Source organism: Takifugu rubripes, chromosome 14 (genome assembly GCF_901000725.2).
Source record: "Takifugu rubripes chromosome 14, fTakRub1.2, whole genome shotgun sequence".
Classification (NCBI taxonomy): domain Eukaryota; kingdom Metazoa; phylum Chordata; class Actinopteri; order Tetraodontiformes; family Tetraodontidae; genus Takifugu; species Takifugu rubripes.
The window spans coordinates 15,650,648-15,660,647 of NC_042298.1; the positions used below are offsets into that span (position 1 = coordinate 15,650,648).

The 10,000-nt window shown below is 50.9% G+C and overlaps 1 long non-coding RNA gene across 3 annotated transcripts in view; it reads left to right on the top strand.

Moving 5' to 3' along the window:
• LOC105419588 (uncharacterized) overlaps positions 1 to 7,273 on the top strand; it is an 8,200-nt gene extending 927 nt beyond the window's left edge. The window contains exons 2-4 of one of the 3 annotated variants that reach the window (XR_966243.2): positions 3,236 to 3,402; positions 3,657 to 3,787; positions 3,859 to 4,724. This is a non-coding gene — a long non-coding RNA (uncharacterized lncRNA). Of the gene's footprint in view, positions 1 to 3,235; positions 3,403 to 3,656; positions 4,725 to 7,105 lie in introns of those variants that run through there. The other 2 variants (XR_003890900.1, XR_966242.2) reach the window with 2 other exon arrangements.
• Positions 7,274 to 10,000: the final 2,727 nt, after the last annotated feature.

Consider the following 10,000-nt stretch of genomic DNA (forward strand, 5'->3'; position numbering starts at 1 on the left):
CATCAAAGAGAGAAATAAGCCGAGTAACTCTGAGCAACAGCACCTTGGTCACTGTGGGAAGGAAGATGGACGCGGCAGATTTAGAGGCCTTGAAACTGAAGCCCTTTTCAGCAACAGTCAACAAGCTGACCCTAACTGTGAATCTCCTTGAGAAAAGAGCACTTATGGATGAGATCAGAGCACTTAGCGTGGACTTTGGGAGGGTGCACGACACCGGTCTCGATTGTGTGGAGGAAATGGAGGAAGATGAAATGGCCCGTGCGATGGTCAAAACGGCCAAATGTCTTGCTAAGTACACACAAACACGTCAGGCCGCTAAAGAGACATTATGGACCACGTTTGGCTGTGATGACTTGAAAATGTCTTCCAATGGTTCAGAAGTGGAGAGTGCTGACGTGAAAGATCTGTCAGAAAAGGACTTTGAACTCTTGAGAGAGAATCTAGCCAAAAGAGTTGGCATGTTCCAGCAAAAGGTGCATGGATGGGAGAGTCTCATCTCGCCTAGCATGGAGCCACTGAAGCTACTGAAGCTGCCACACAGCCCCAACTCTGGTTTAGCAGCTGACCCCAGAGCTGCTGCGGTGCCATCACAAGGAGCATGTGACTTTAGCCACAGATCAGTCTGGAGAGGACACGTCTGCCCATGTTCTCTGGAGACATGACCAAGTACTACCGATGGAGGATGATGACGATGGTGGTGGTGATGATGGAGACGAAGGTCGCGGAGGTCAGCTCTCATGCGGTGCAACAAGAACCAGGATTTCAGATGTCAGAGAGTCGCAGCTCTCAGCCGCTGCGTCGGTTGGCAGGCGTGCACGTGCACGTGCGCTGCGCCTCGCGGCTGGCTGATTCCACGCCGGCGAGCATCTGAGACCGAGGACCAGCGTTTTGGCATTGAGTCACAAGGGAGCCCCTGGTAGGTCGGGGGACAGTCGTGGGCCACCCAGTCCCCTTTGACATCAGGGCCGCTGTATTTAGGGCGTCGCACCCACGGCCGCGTCAGTCTGGGCGAGTCCAGCCAGCAGCGCCGGATTTGACTCTTTCCTGACGGGATCAGCAGTGACATCATGTTCGGAATCCCTCGAAGCAGCCCGCTCCCTCCTCGACGCGCGACACGTGCACGCGTCAGCTGCTGACAGTGGACCATCTGCTCCCCGCACGCCGGTGGAGCGAGGCCCATTAGCGATGAGCTACGTGCAGCTACACGGCGTGCAGCTACACGGCGTGCAGCTACACGGCGGCGCGGCTCGTGAGCGCGGCGGTGTTGTGACACACACTTCGCTGCTCTGCCGTGGCTCCTGCTTCAAAGGCACTTCTGCAGGGTCGGATCGTTTGAGCCCCGGTAAACAGGACAAACGTCGATGCTGCAACACTAATTGATTCTCGGGCCGTTAATCAGTGTCATATTGGCCCGGGGTTCTCTGGCTCACCGGTGCTGGCGAACAGCGGCGTCCTCGGCTGTGAGGGACGATCCCCAGAGTCCACTCTGTCATATCAAAGTTCATTAGCTGTGTCCTCTCCCCACTTTCGTCCATCATGACTCCGCGCTGCGTCAGGCTAATGATCTCCCCCGCGGAGGGTTTTTACAGGCAGATGCAACAGACCGATCTCGTTCTCTGTGGAGCTGCAGGAGCGCTGTTAGGTGAGGAGCCCTGGTCGTGTCTGCGTGGCTAGAAGGTTACTGGGTCGGTGCCCCAACGGGAGCATTTATCTCTTATTCAGATTCACTCTCAACAATGAAGGTTGTTGCTGGGGAACGCTCGTCTCGGTCGGAGCTGATTACGTCCGTGGACTAAATATCAACGGCTCCGTGCGACCCAACGCCGCGCTCTCGGGGATGGCGGCTGCTCGGGGGGGCCGGGGGAGATCGACGCTGCCAACAGCTGAGCGGTGACTGGAGGGGCCGCTCGCTGTGATCGGCTCCGGTTCAGCTGGTGTCTCCTGAGATGGATCAAGTCTGGAGCTGAGCCCGACCCGTGAGGGGAGAACACACATGCGAGCAGCTACTAGGGGGGCAGGAAATGTTCTGGGTTTGGAAATCTTTCTGAGACAGGGGAGCTTCCTGACATCAGCCTCTGTGACAGTAAGATGAAATTAAATGTTTGATTAGGAGATTCAGGAGAAGCTTCGGCCCAGAGCTGCTGAAGAACCAGGCCCCGATCCTTCAGAGCTCCGCTGGCGAGCTCATTTGTTATGTGCTGTAATTCCTGCAGTCGTACGTGACAGGATTACACACATGACCCCCTCCCAACACACACACACACACACACACACAGAGGAATAGACAGGAAGTGGATATGGAGCAAGGTGATTGATCACAATCAAAGCGGAAACAAGTTGAAACACACACAAGGTCTCTGTTACACACACACACACACACACACACACCTTGAGGGCTAATGCTGAGTCTAACCTGTAAACATGAACAAAGCTAATGTTTGTGAGTGATTAGCGGCTGAAACTTTCTGCCCATTTTCTCAGGTGTGAGGTGATAAATCGTGTTTTGCTCTCATTAACATTCGGTCCAGCTGCTAATTTGTTTTCTTGTTCTTGGGTTTGAAGAACAGACCATAATGAGCTGTGGGCCTTCTGTGGAGCTTCTGTCTCTGGACTCTCACTCAGAAAAGCTGCAAACAACAAATCCAACGTTCTTTGTGCTCTGTCGTTTCACTCTCGCTGGAATTTTCTTATTTAGGTTTTCAGAAGTTTAAATAATGAAAAACTATTAAAACTGGTTCCAGTCAGTGTTGGAACCCTTAATGTTTGACCGTCGTCAACAAACTCGGTATTTCCTGTCTGTCGTTTCAGCAACAAACCTGTTGAAATTCTCGTGCTCTGTCGATCTCAAATTCTTCTCATTTTCTCTCCACTAGAGGTCGCCAAACACTCCACACACCGGCCTCTAGAGGCGACACGCGGTATTACAGCTGCGGACTGCACCTAGCTGGTTGCTGTGCTAATTAAATCCAACCGCTTGTTTTACCTCTGATATGTTGACATTGGTTTGATATTCAGAATATGCTAAGCTACATCCGTCCCCAGCAAATATTCAGGGACAAATTTACTGTAAATGACCGACATAAAAGTAGCAGACGGGTGAAATGCGGCTCATCTGTCACAGATTCCTTCTGCTGACACCCCAGTTTTTCCATAATGTGCCAGTTTCTTTATTGGCTATTTAAAAGATTTCCAATTTCACTTTCTGCTCTGTAACATTTTTGTTTCCTCTGCGTAGGCGACGCCTCGCACAGCTCATCGCCATAAAAACAGATGGCGTTCCTGCAGGTCCCCGCTGCGTCTACAGACCATCGTAAAAATGAGCCACGATAGATCCCAAGCAGTTTCATCAGAGCCTGAACATCTTGTCGTGTGAAATAGAACATGGAGCTGAATAACAATAAGGTACAATGTCAGCCAAAGACAGACGGCTCAGAGGAGCAGCGTGACCTGAGTGTGTGTGAGGCTGTGTGTGTGTGTGTTGGCTGATAGACAGAAAATGGATTTCATGGAGAGAATTGAGATCTTCTGAAGGGAGGCTGTGTCACATGTTCACTGCGGACGAATGCAGATGCTGACGTGAATATTTGGACCATCGTTGTCAATAAAAGTGACACTTCGGTTTGAGAGGCTGTAAATTAGCGTCTCCCTGTGGGCAGCCTTGAACAGGCCGTGACACTGGTGGTGGAGGAGGGGGCGGGGCCGCAGCCGAGGACGGCGGCTGATGTGGTGCGACATCGCCACCAGCATCAGCGCGACCAGGAACGTCAGCAGGGTCCAAAAGAATCTGGTTAGGTTGGTTTTTACGATACCGATCAACATTTGTGTGTGTTTTTTGACTCTTGAGTCTTAATTTCGAAGTGTTGCTGAAGTGTTGAGGCAGATGTGAAGGGTGACGGACTCGGGCTGACGCCTCAGAAGCATCAGGAGACAGACTGTCCCTCACCCAGGAACTCTGATGTGCTGTGAAGGCTGTGAGTAAGCTGATGGGACGGTTGCAGAGACACTCGGCTTCTTCAAACATGCCTGCGGGCGAAACGGAGCCGAGCCCACGGCGATGGAAAGATGAGGAAGAATCAGAGTTGCTGCGCTGTGACAACGTTCAGAAGCAGAAGTCAGAACAGATTCCCCCAGCTGTGATTGACCCCCTCGCTGGCAAAGCTTGACAAAGTTACAAGAGGAGGAATCACGGAGCGAAGAGGGGAAGACGCCGCTGCAACAGAGCAAAGACGCTCTGATTTATTACATTTGATGGAGCTTATCGGTGGCAGCGGAGGCAGATTTGAGCCGCCAGCCGCTCGACTCCAGAGCGACACTTAATTCCTTTAAGAGTTTTCAGACTTCTGGAAGTTGGAGCATGTCTGGATCCTCGGTTTGACCTGTGAATGTTTGTGACAGTGTGACAAGCACCGACTGTTGGCCATGTCAGAACTCTTGTAGCAAAGATAAATCTGTCATAGAAGTAGAGGCGCCTCTACCGCCCCCTCTGGTGGGCTGGAGTACAGCAGGCCGATAATTAACCAAACTGCTGTAAATATAGGAGACACAGAAAAGTTGGAAATTAGCTGAAAATTGATTCTCTGTAGATAAATGTTAGCATGCTAAGCAGAACAAGCGTGGAGGACAACAAATGTTAAATATCCAGGCAGCAGTTCGCGTGGAAACGGCCTCTATTTGCTCCTCTATTGTTAAAGATAAAAGGAAGATTTCCTGTTTGCTTCTCCGCGTCTGTCTGATTGTTGTGCTGATGCAGCCGCAGCGTTTCCTCCCCCCGACTGTGGAACACGTGGCTGTGCTGATAGCGAAGGCTGCAGGGAACGCACCTGAGAGGGCTGCTGATTTATTGCCCGGCCAAGGCAGAAACACGTCACCAAGTCAAATTAGAAAATGCTGCACAGGCAGCTGAGCTGAGCGGGTTTGGATGTGCATCAGCCTGGGACCGCTGCAGGATGTGCATGTGCATGTGCATGTGCATGTGCAGCTGCAGTCTGAGCGCATGCACGCACGCCCCCACCGTCACAACTGATGATGGAATCTTTAATAAAAGGAAAGTTAACCAGCGGTCACCTACATCACTTTAGTTTCCTGTCAGTTTACTGAGATCAAAGAGACGTAAATTCACAATTTCTAAAAGAGAAAAGTTAAAATCCCAACGGGTGGAAGGATGGATGGATGGGTGGAAGGATGGGTGGGTGGAAAGATGGATGGATGGATGGGTGGATGGACAGATGGATGGATGGATGGAAGGATGAACCAATGGACGGGTGGACCGATGGGTGGGTGGATGGACGGGAAGGACTGGCTGCTAACGTCGTGAATGCTAACAAGTCCATTAGTTTGTCCAGGACCGTCTCTCACATTCCCACCACCCGGGACCTCTCTGCAGTCACATGACCAGCCTGAGGTGCCATGTGGTGCTGACCTCTGACCTCTGCAGCTAATGATGCTGGACATGTTTCACCCAGCGACCTCTGACCTTCACAGAGGTCGTCACCAACCATTATCCTGCTTCTCCAGCGGCCTGGGAAGAGCTGCAGGTTCCTCGGAGCGCGTTCCCAAATGTGAGTGAGTTATTGTGGATGTTGATGCTGTCGGCAGAAGCCAACGAGGTTCTGGATCTTCGGTTCAGGAGGAGTCCAATTAAAACGTGACGACTGTTGATGCAGCTCCTGCTGTTCTGCTCCCATCTGCTGTTTGTTCACAACATAATTAGAACTTTAGTTAAACACAGCGATGATTAATTATGTATGATGCCAGAATCATCCCGGTCACATCACACAGATCTGAATCATCCTGAGGAACCAAGAGGCTCCTATTGGCTCATGACCGGGGATCTTTGATGACCGGGGATCTTTGATGACCGGGGATCTTTGATGACCGGGAATATTTGATGATCGGGGATCTTTGATGACCGGGATCTTTGATGACCGGGAATATTTGATGATCGGGGATCTTTGATGACCGGGATCTTTGATGACCGGGATCTTTGATGATCGGGGATCTTTGATGACCGGGGATCTTTGATGACTTGGGAGTCTTTGATGACCGGGGATCTTTGATGATCGGGGATCTTTGATGACCGGGGGTCTTTGATGACTTGGGATCTTTGATGATCGGGGATCTTTGATGATCAGGGATCTTTGATGACCGGGGGTCTTTGATGACTTGGGATCTTTGATGATCGGGGATCTTTGATGTTGGGGGAACTTTGATGCTCGGGGATCTTTGCTGTCCTGACTCCGGCTGAAGCTCCTCATGTGGCTCCATTTGTGACATTTCACACGAGTGTGACGTTGCTGTCCGGTGGAGGCGGGTCACCACGAGGCTGATCACCACGAGGCGGGTCACCACGAGGCTGATCACCACGAGGCTGATCACCACGAGGCGGGTCACCACGAGGCGGGTCACCACGAGGCGGGTCACATGTGCCGAAGGTGGATCTGAGTGTGGAAGATGAGCCAGCGTCCTCGCCGCTCCAGTTAGCTCACATTTAGGAGCGGGCTCGTAAACAGCAGCATCATCTGCAAACGTGAGCGTTCCAGCGGCGCCGCCGCGCTGCCGGGCGCCACCATCAGCTGATGCCGATGACCACGGATCAGCGAGTTCCTCCGTTGGCGCCCGGACGACGGTGGAACGCACTGATTTCTGCGTCTTTGCAGATTCAGACCAGGATAAAGGTCACAGTTGTGGAGCTTCTGGGAGAATCTGAAGTTTCTGTGGAAAAAGATAAATGAACAAACCATCTGGTCATCGCGGATTTCATGAGAAGCTTTTGGATGTTGTGTGATTTTCACCTCATTTCTTCACGTTTTCAGCTATTTTTAGTGACGTCTGGACGAAGGATTTGAACATTGCAGTAAAAATGAGCGTTTTTAGTCCAATGTCTGAAAATAAACATCTGCTTCATTCATTCATTCATGCTACGCTTAATATAAACATCACTGAGGCGTCATGTGATCTGGTCATGTGACTCAAGAACGAGTCAGTGAGGAGGAGCAGACAGTGTGTGTGTGCGTGCGTGCGTGTGTGTGTGTGTGTGTGTGTGTGTGTGTGTGTGTGTGTGTGTAGACTGAAGATCTGCTGAACTGTCCAATATTTTCCACCACAGTCAACAGTTGCCTGGAGGCACTCAGGAAGCTCCTGTTTGGTTCAGAGTCTCTGTGCTCCATCGTTCATAAGCCCCCTTTTTGTAAGAGCAAACATACACACACAGAAACACAGAGAAACACAAACACACACCTCCTTGGGCTTTATTAAGTGTTCAGAGAACATAAAGTCAATAAATTGGAAAAAACAGCTTATCTTTGATCCAAGTGTCTGATGAGTCTCGTGCAAAACACTTAATTTCACACACACACGCACACGCACGCGCACGCTTCTCTCTTCCTTCCTTATTCTCTTCCAACCTTCTGTAATTCCCATTTTTCTGTGCTTCTACACTTTCTTTCTCTCTGGTGCTTTCATCTAATCTTCCTCACTTCGCCTTCCCATCGTTGCTCATGATTTAGACCTCTGTTATTTCCCTGGTGGGGAGCCATCACCTGAGCCCCCTCCCCACATTACAGCAGGAGCAGAGCAGAGCTGAAGAGCTCCTCAGTCAGGAATAGATTTCCCTCCGCAGCTTTTCCCATTATGCTGTTTTTCGCTCCAGTTTTTCATCATTTTTCATGTTTTGACATGAAAATATTCGGGAGAAAATGAGCCAGAAAGTGATGAAAATGTTCTGCGAGGGGGGAGAAGATGAAGATTGTAATGAAACGTATCTGAAATATGAAGAAGATGAAAATGTTCCAACGCTTCAACAAATCCCTCATTTGGATTGTTCGGAACCAGGCAGATACCAGCCAGCAGGGGGCGTCTGTCTGATGGGACACGCGAACAAATGCGTGAGGTTTCTGCCCCTGCAGCCCGCCACCAGGGGGCGCCCACTGCCGTTTCTGGGAGATTTCCCCTCTCTTCTGACGGCCCGATCAGGATGAAATGCAGACGTGCTCGAGCTCCTCCAGGATTCCTGTGAATCCGGGTCGGTTCCCTGAGTCTCAGTCTGTCAGATGTTCAGCATGAAAGGAGACATCACTGTAATCTTCATCGCTCAGATCTTACGCGTGTTATTCCAACGCGCTCGCGTGGCGCACGCATCCGTCACCCACGCCGCTTCACCTCAAACATCCCAGAACCAAACAAATGCTGAGAACTGTGGCGTGACGGAGCAGAACCGCCTGGAACGTTCGGGAACAGACGAGTGTTCGCAGTCCTTGAGGAAAGTGTTTGATGGACCACTGAAGCGACGGTCGGAGCCCCTAAAAACTGGGCACGACTCCTAAACGGGAAGAACACGTCTGTCCCAACATCCACCTGAGGAAGGGAGGGAAGGAAGGAAGGGTATGAGGGAGGAAGGGAGGTAATGAGGGAGGGAGGGAGGGGAGGAAGGGTATGAGGGAGGAAGGGAGGTAATGAGGGAGGGAGGGAGGAAGGATGGAAGGAAGGGAGGGAATGAGGGAGGAAGGAAGGGAGGGGGGAAGGAAGGGAGGAAGGAAGGGTATGAGGGAGGACGGGAGGAAGGAAGGTAATGAGGGAGGAAGGAAGGGGGGAAGGAAGGAGGGTAATGAGGGAGGGGAAAAGGAAGGGAGGGAGGGAGGGAGGGAATGAGGAAGGATGGAAGGAAGGGAGGGAATGAGGGAGGAAGGAAGGGAGAGGGGAAGGAAGGGAGGGGGAAGGAAGGAAGGGATTAAGGAAGGAAGGAAGGGATTAAGGAAGGAAGGGAGGAAGGAAGGAAGCGTCCTTCCTTTACTTTATTACTTTCATTTCTGTTGTTTTGCCTCTCGGAGGAGGCGATTCATCACTGCAGCGCCACAGAAACACCAAACTCCGACGATGATTTATCTCTTTATTCTTCCACTTTCTTTTCTTGAGTTTTTCCTCCTTTTATAGAAGAGCTGAGTCGTGATGGATCATGTGACTGCGATCCGAGCCAGAACCCAGTGCACGTACTGGTCCATACTGGTTGTTTGAATGGGGTTGGACACGTGACCACTGAGGCCTCGGAGGCTATTTGGTGTCTCCAGGTTCAGACTCACTGGCGCCCCCTGGTGGCCAATCCTGTGGTCAGAACATGATGAAAATCCTCATCTTTAGATGGTCCTGAAAGCTGCTCCGTATCAAGTTGATGTGATTTTTAGGTCATTTAAAATAAGAAACATTTGACACCATTTTCTTATGTATTTGGAATATTTTGCCGGCAGCTGCGACACTGAACCAACCGCAGATCTGGTTTTTATTTGTGATGCTCCACATTTCCAGTCCGACCCAGATTCTCTGGGCATCACCTTCTATTTAAAAAGGGGGAGAACAATAATATGAAAACATAACGAGCAATTAAAGGGACGACAGGAGTGAAGGACGGTGGCCAACAGCATCGCTGGGCCAGAAGACCGCACGTTTCAATTTAAATGAACCTTAGAGAGAAGAGGAACGTTGGCAGAACGAGTCGTCCCCTGTTCCTGACATCTCCTGAACTTTCAGAGACCTTTGGCCTGGAGATGATGTTTAATTTCTGTCCCTGATTCAGGACAGGCTTCAGCACAAGTGAACGATGTCAGCAGCCATCTCCAGAGGGGCCATTGTCCTTAATTACAAGTGTGGTTATCTCCACCATTCTGCTCCTCCTCATCACCAGCTCCTCTGACTCATGCAGAGGAGGCAGCAGGTCACCTCCAGGTCACTCTGTTCAGCTGAACATGCAGAAGAAAAAGGCTCTGGTAGAACACCTGCTGCAGGAGAACAGAACCTCTGAAGACACGCTAACAAACCACCGCGAGGCTAGCAGAGACGCTTATCTACGACGCGCAGCTCCTCGGCACGTTTCACACCTGATTAAAGGTGACGATCAGACGTTTTGGCTCCAGAATCCAGAAGGTGAGGGCAGGTGTTCAAAAAAGTTCCTGCATGAAGTGATGCTAACTCAGGGGTTGCTGTTGTTTAGCATCAGCGATGTGGGGAAGCT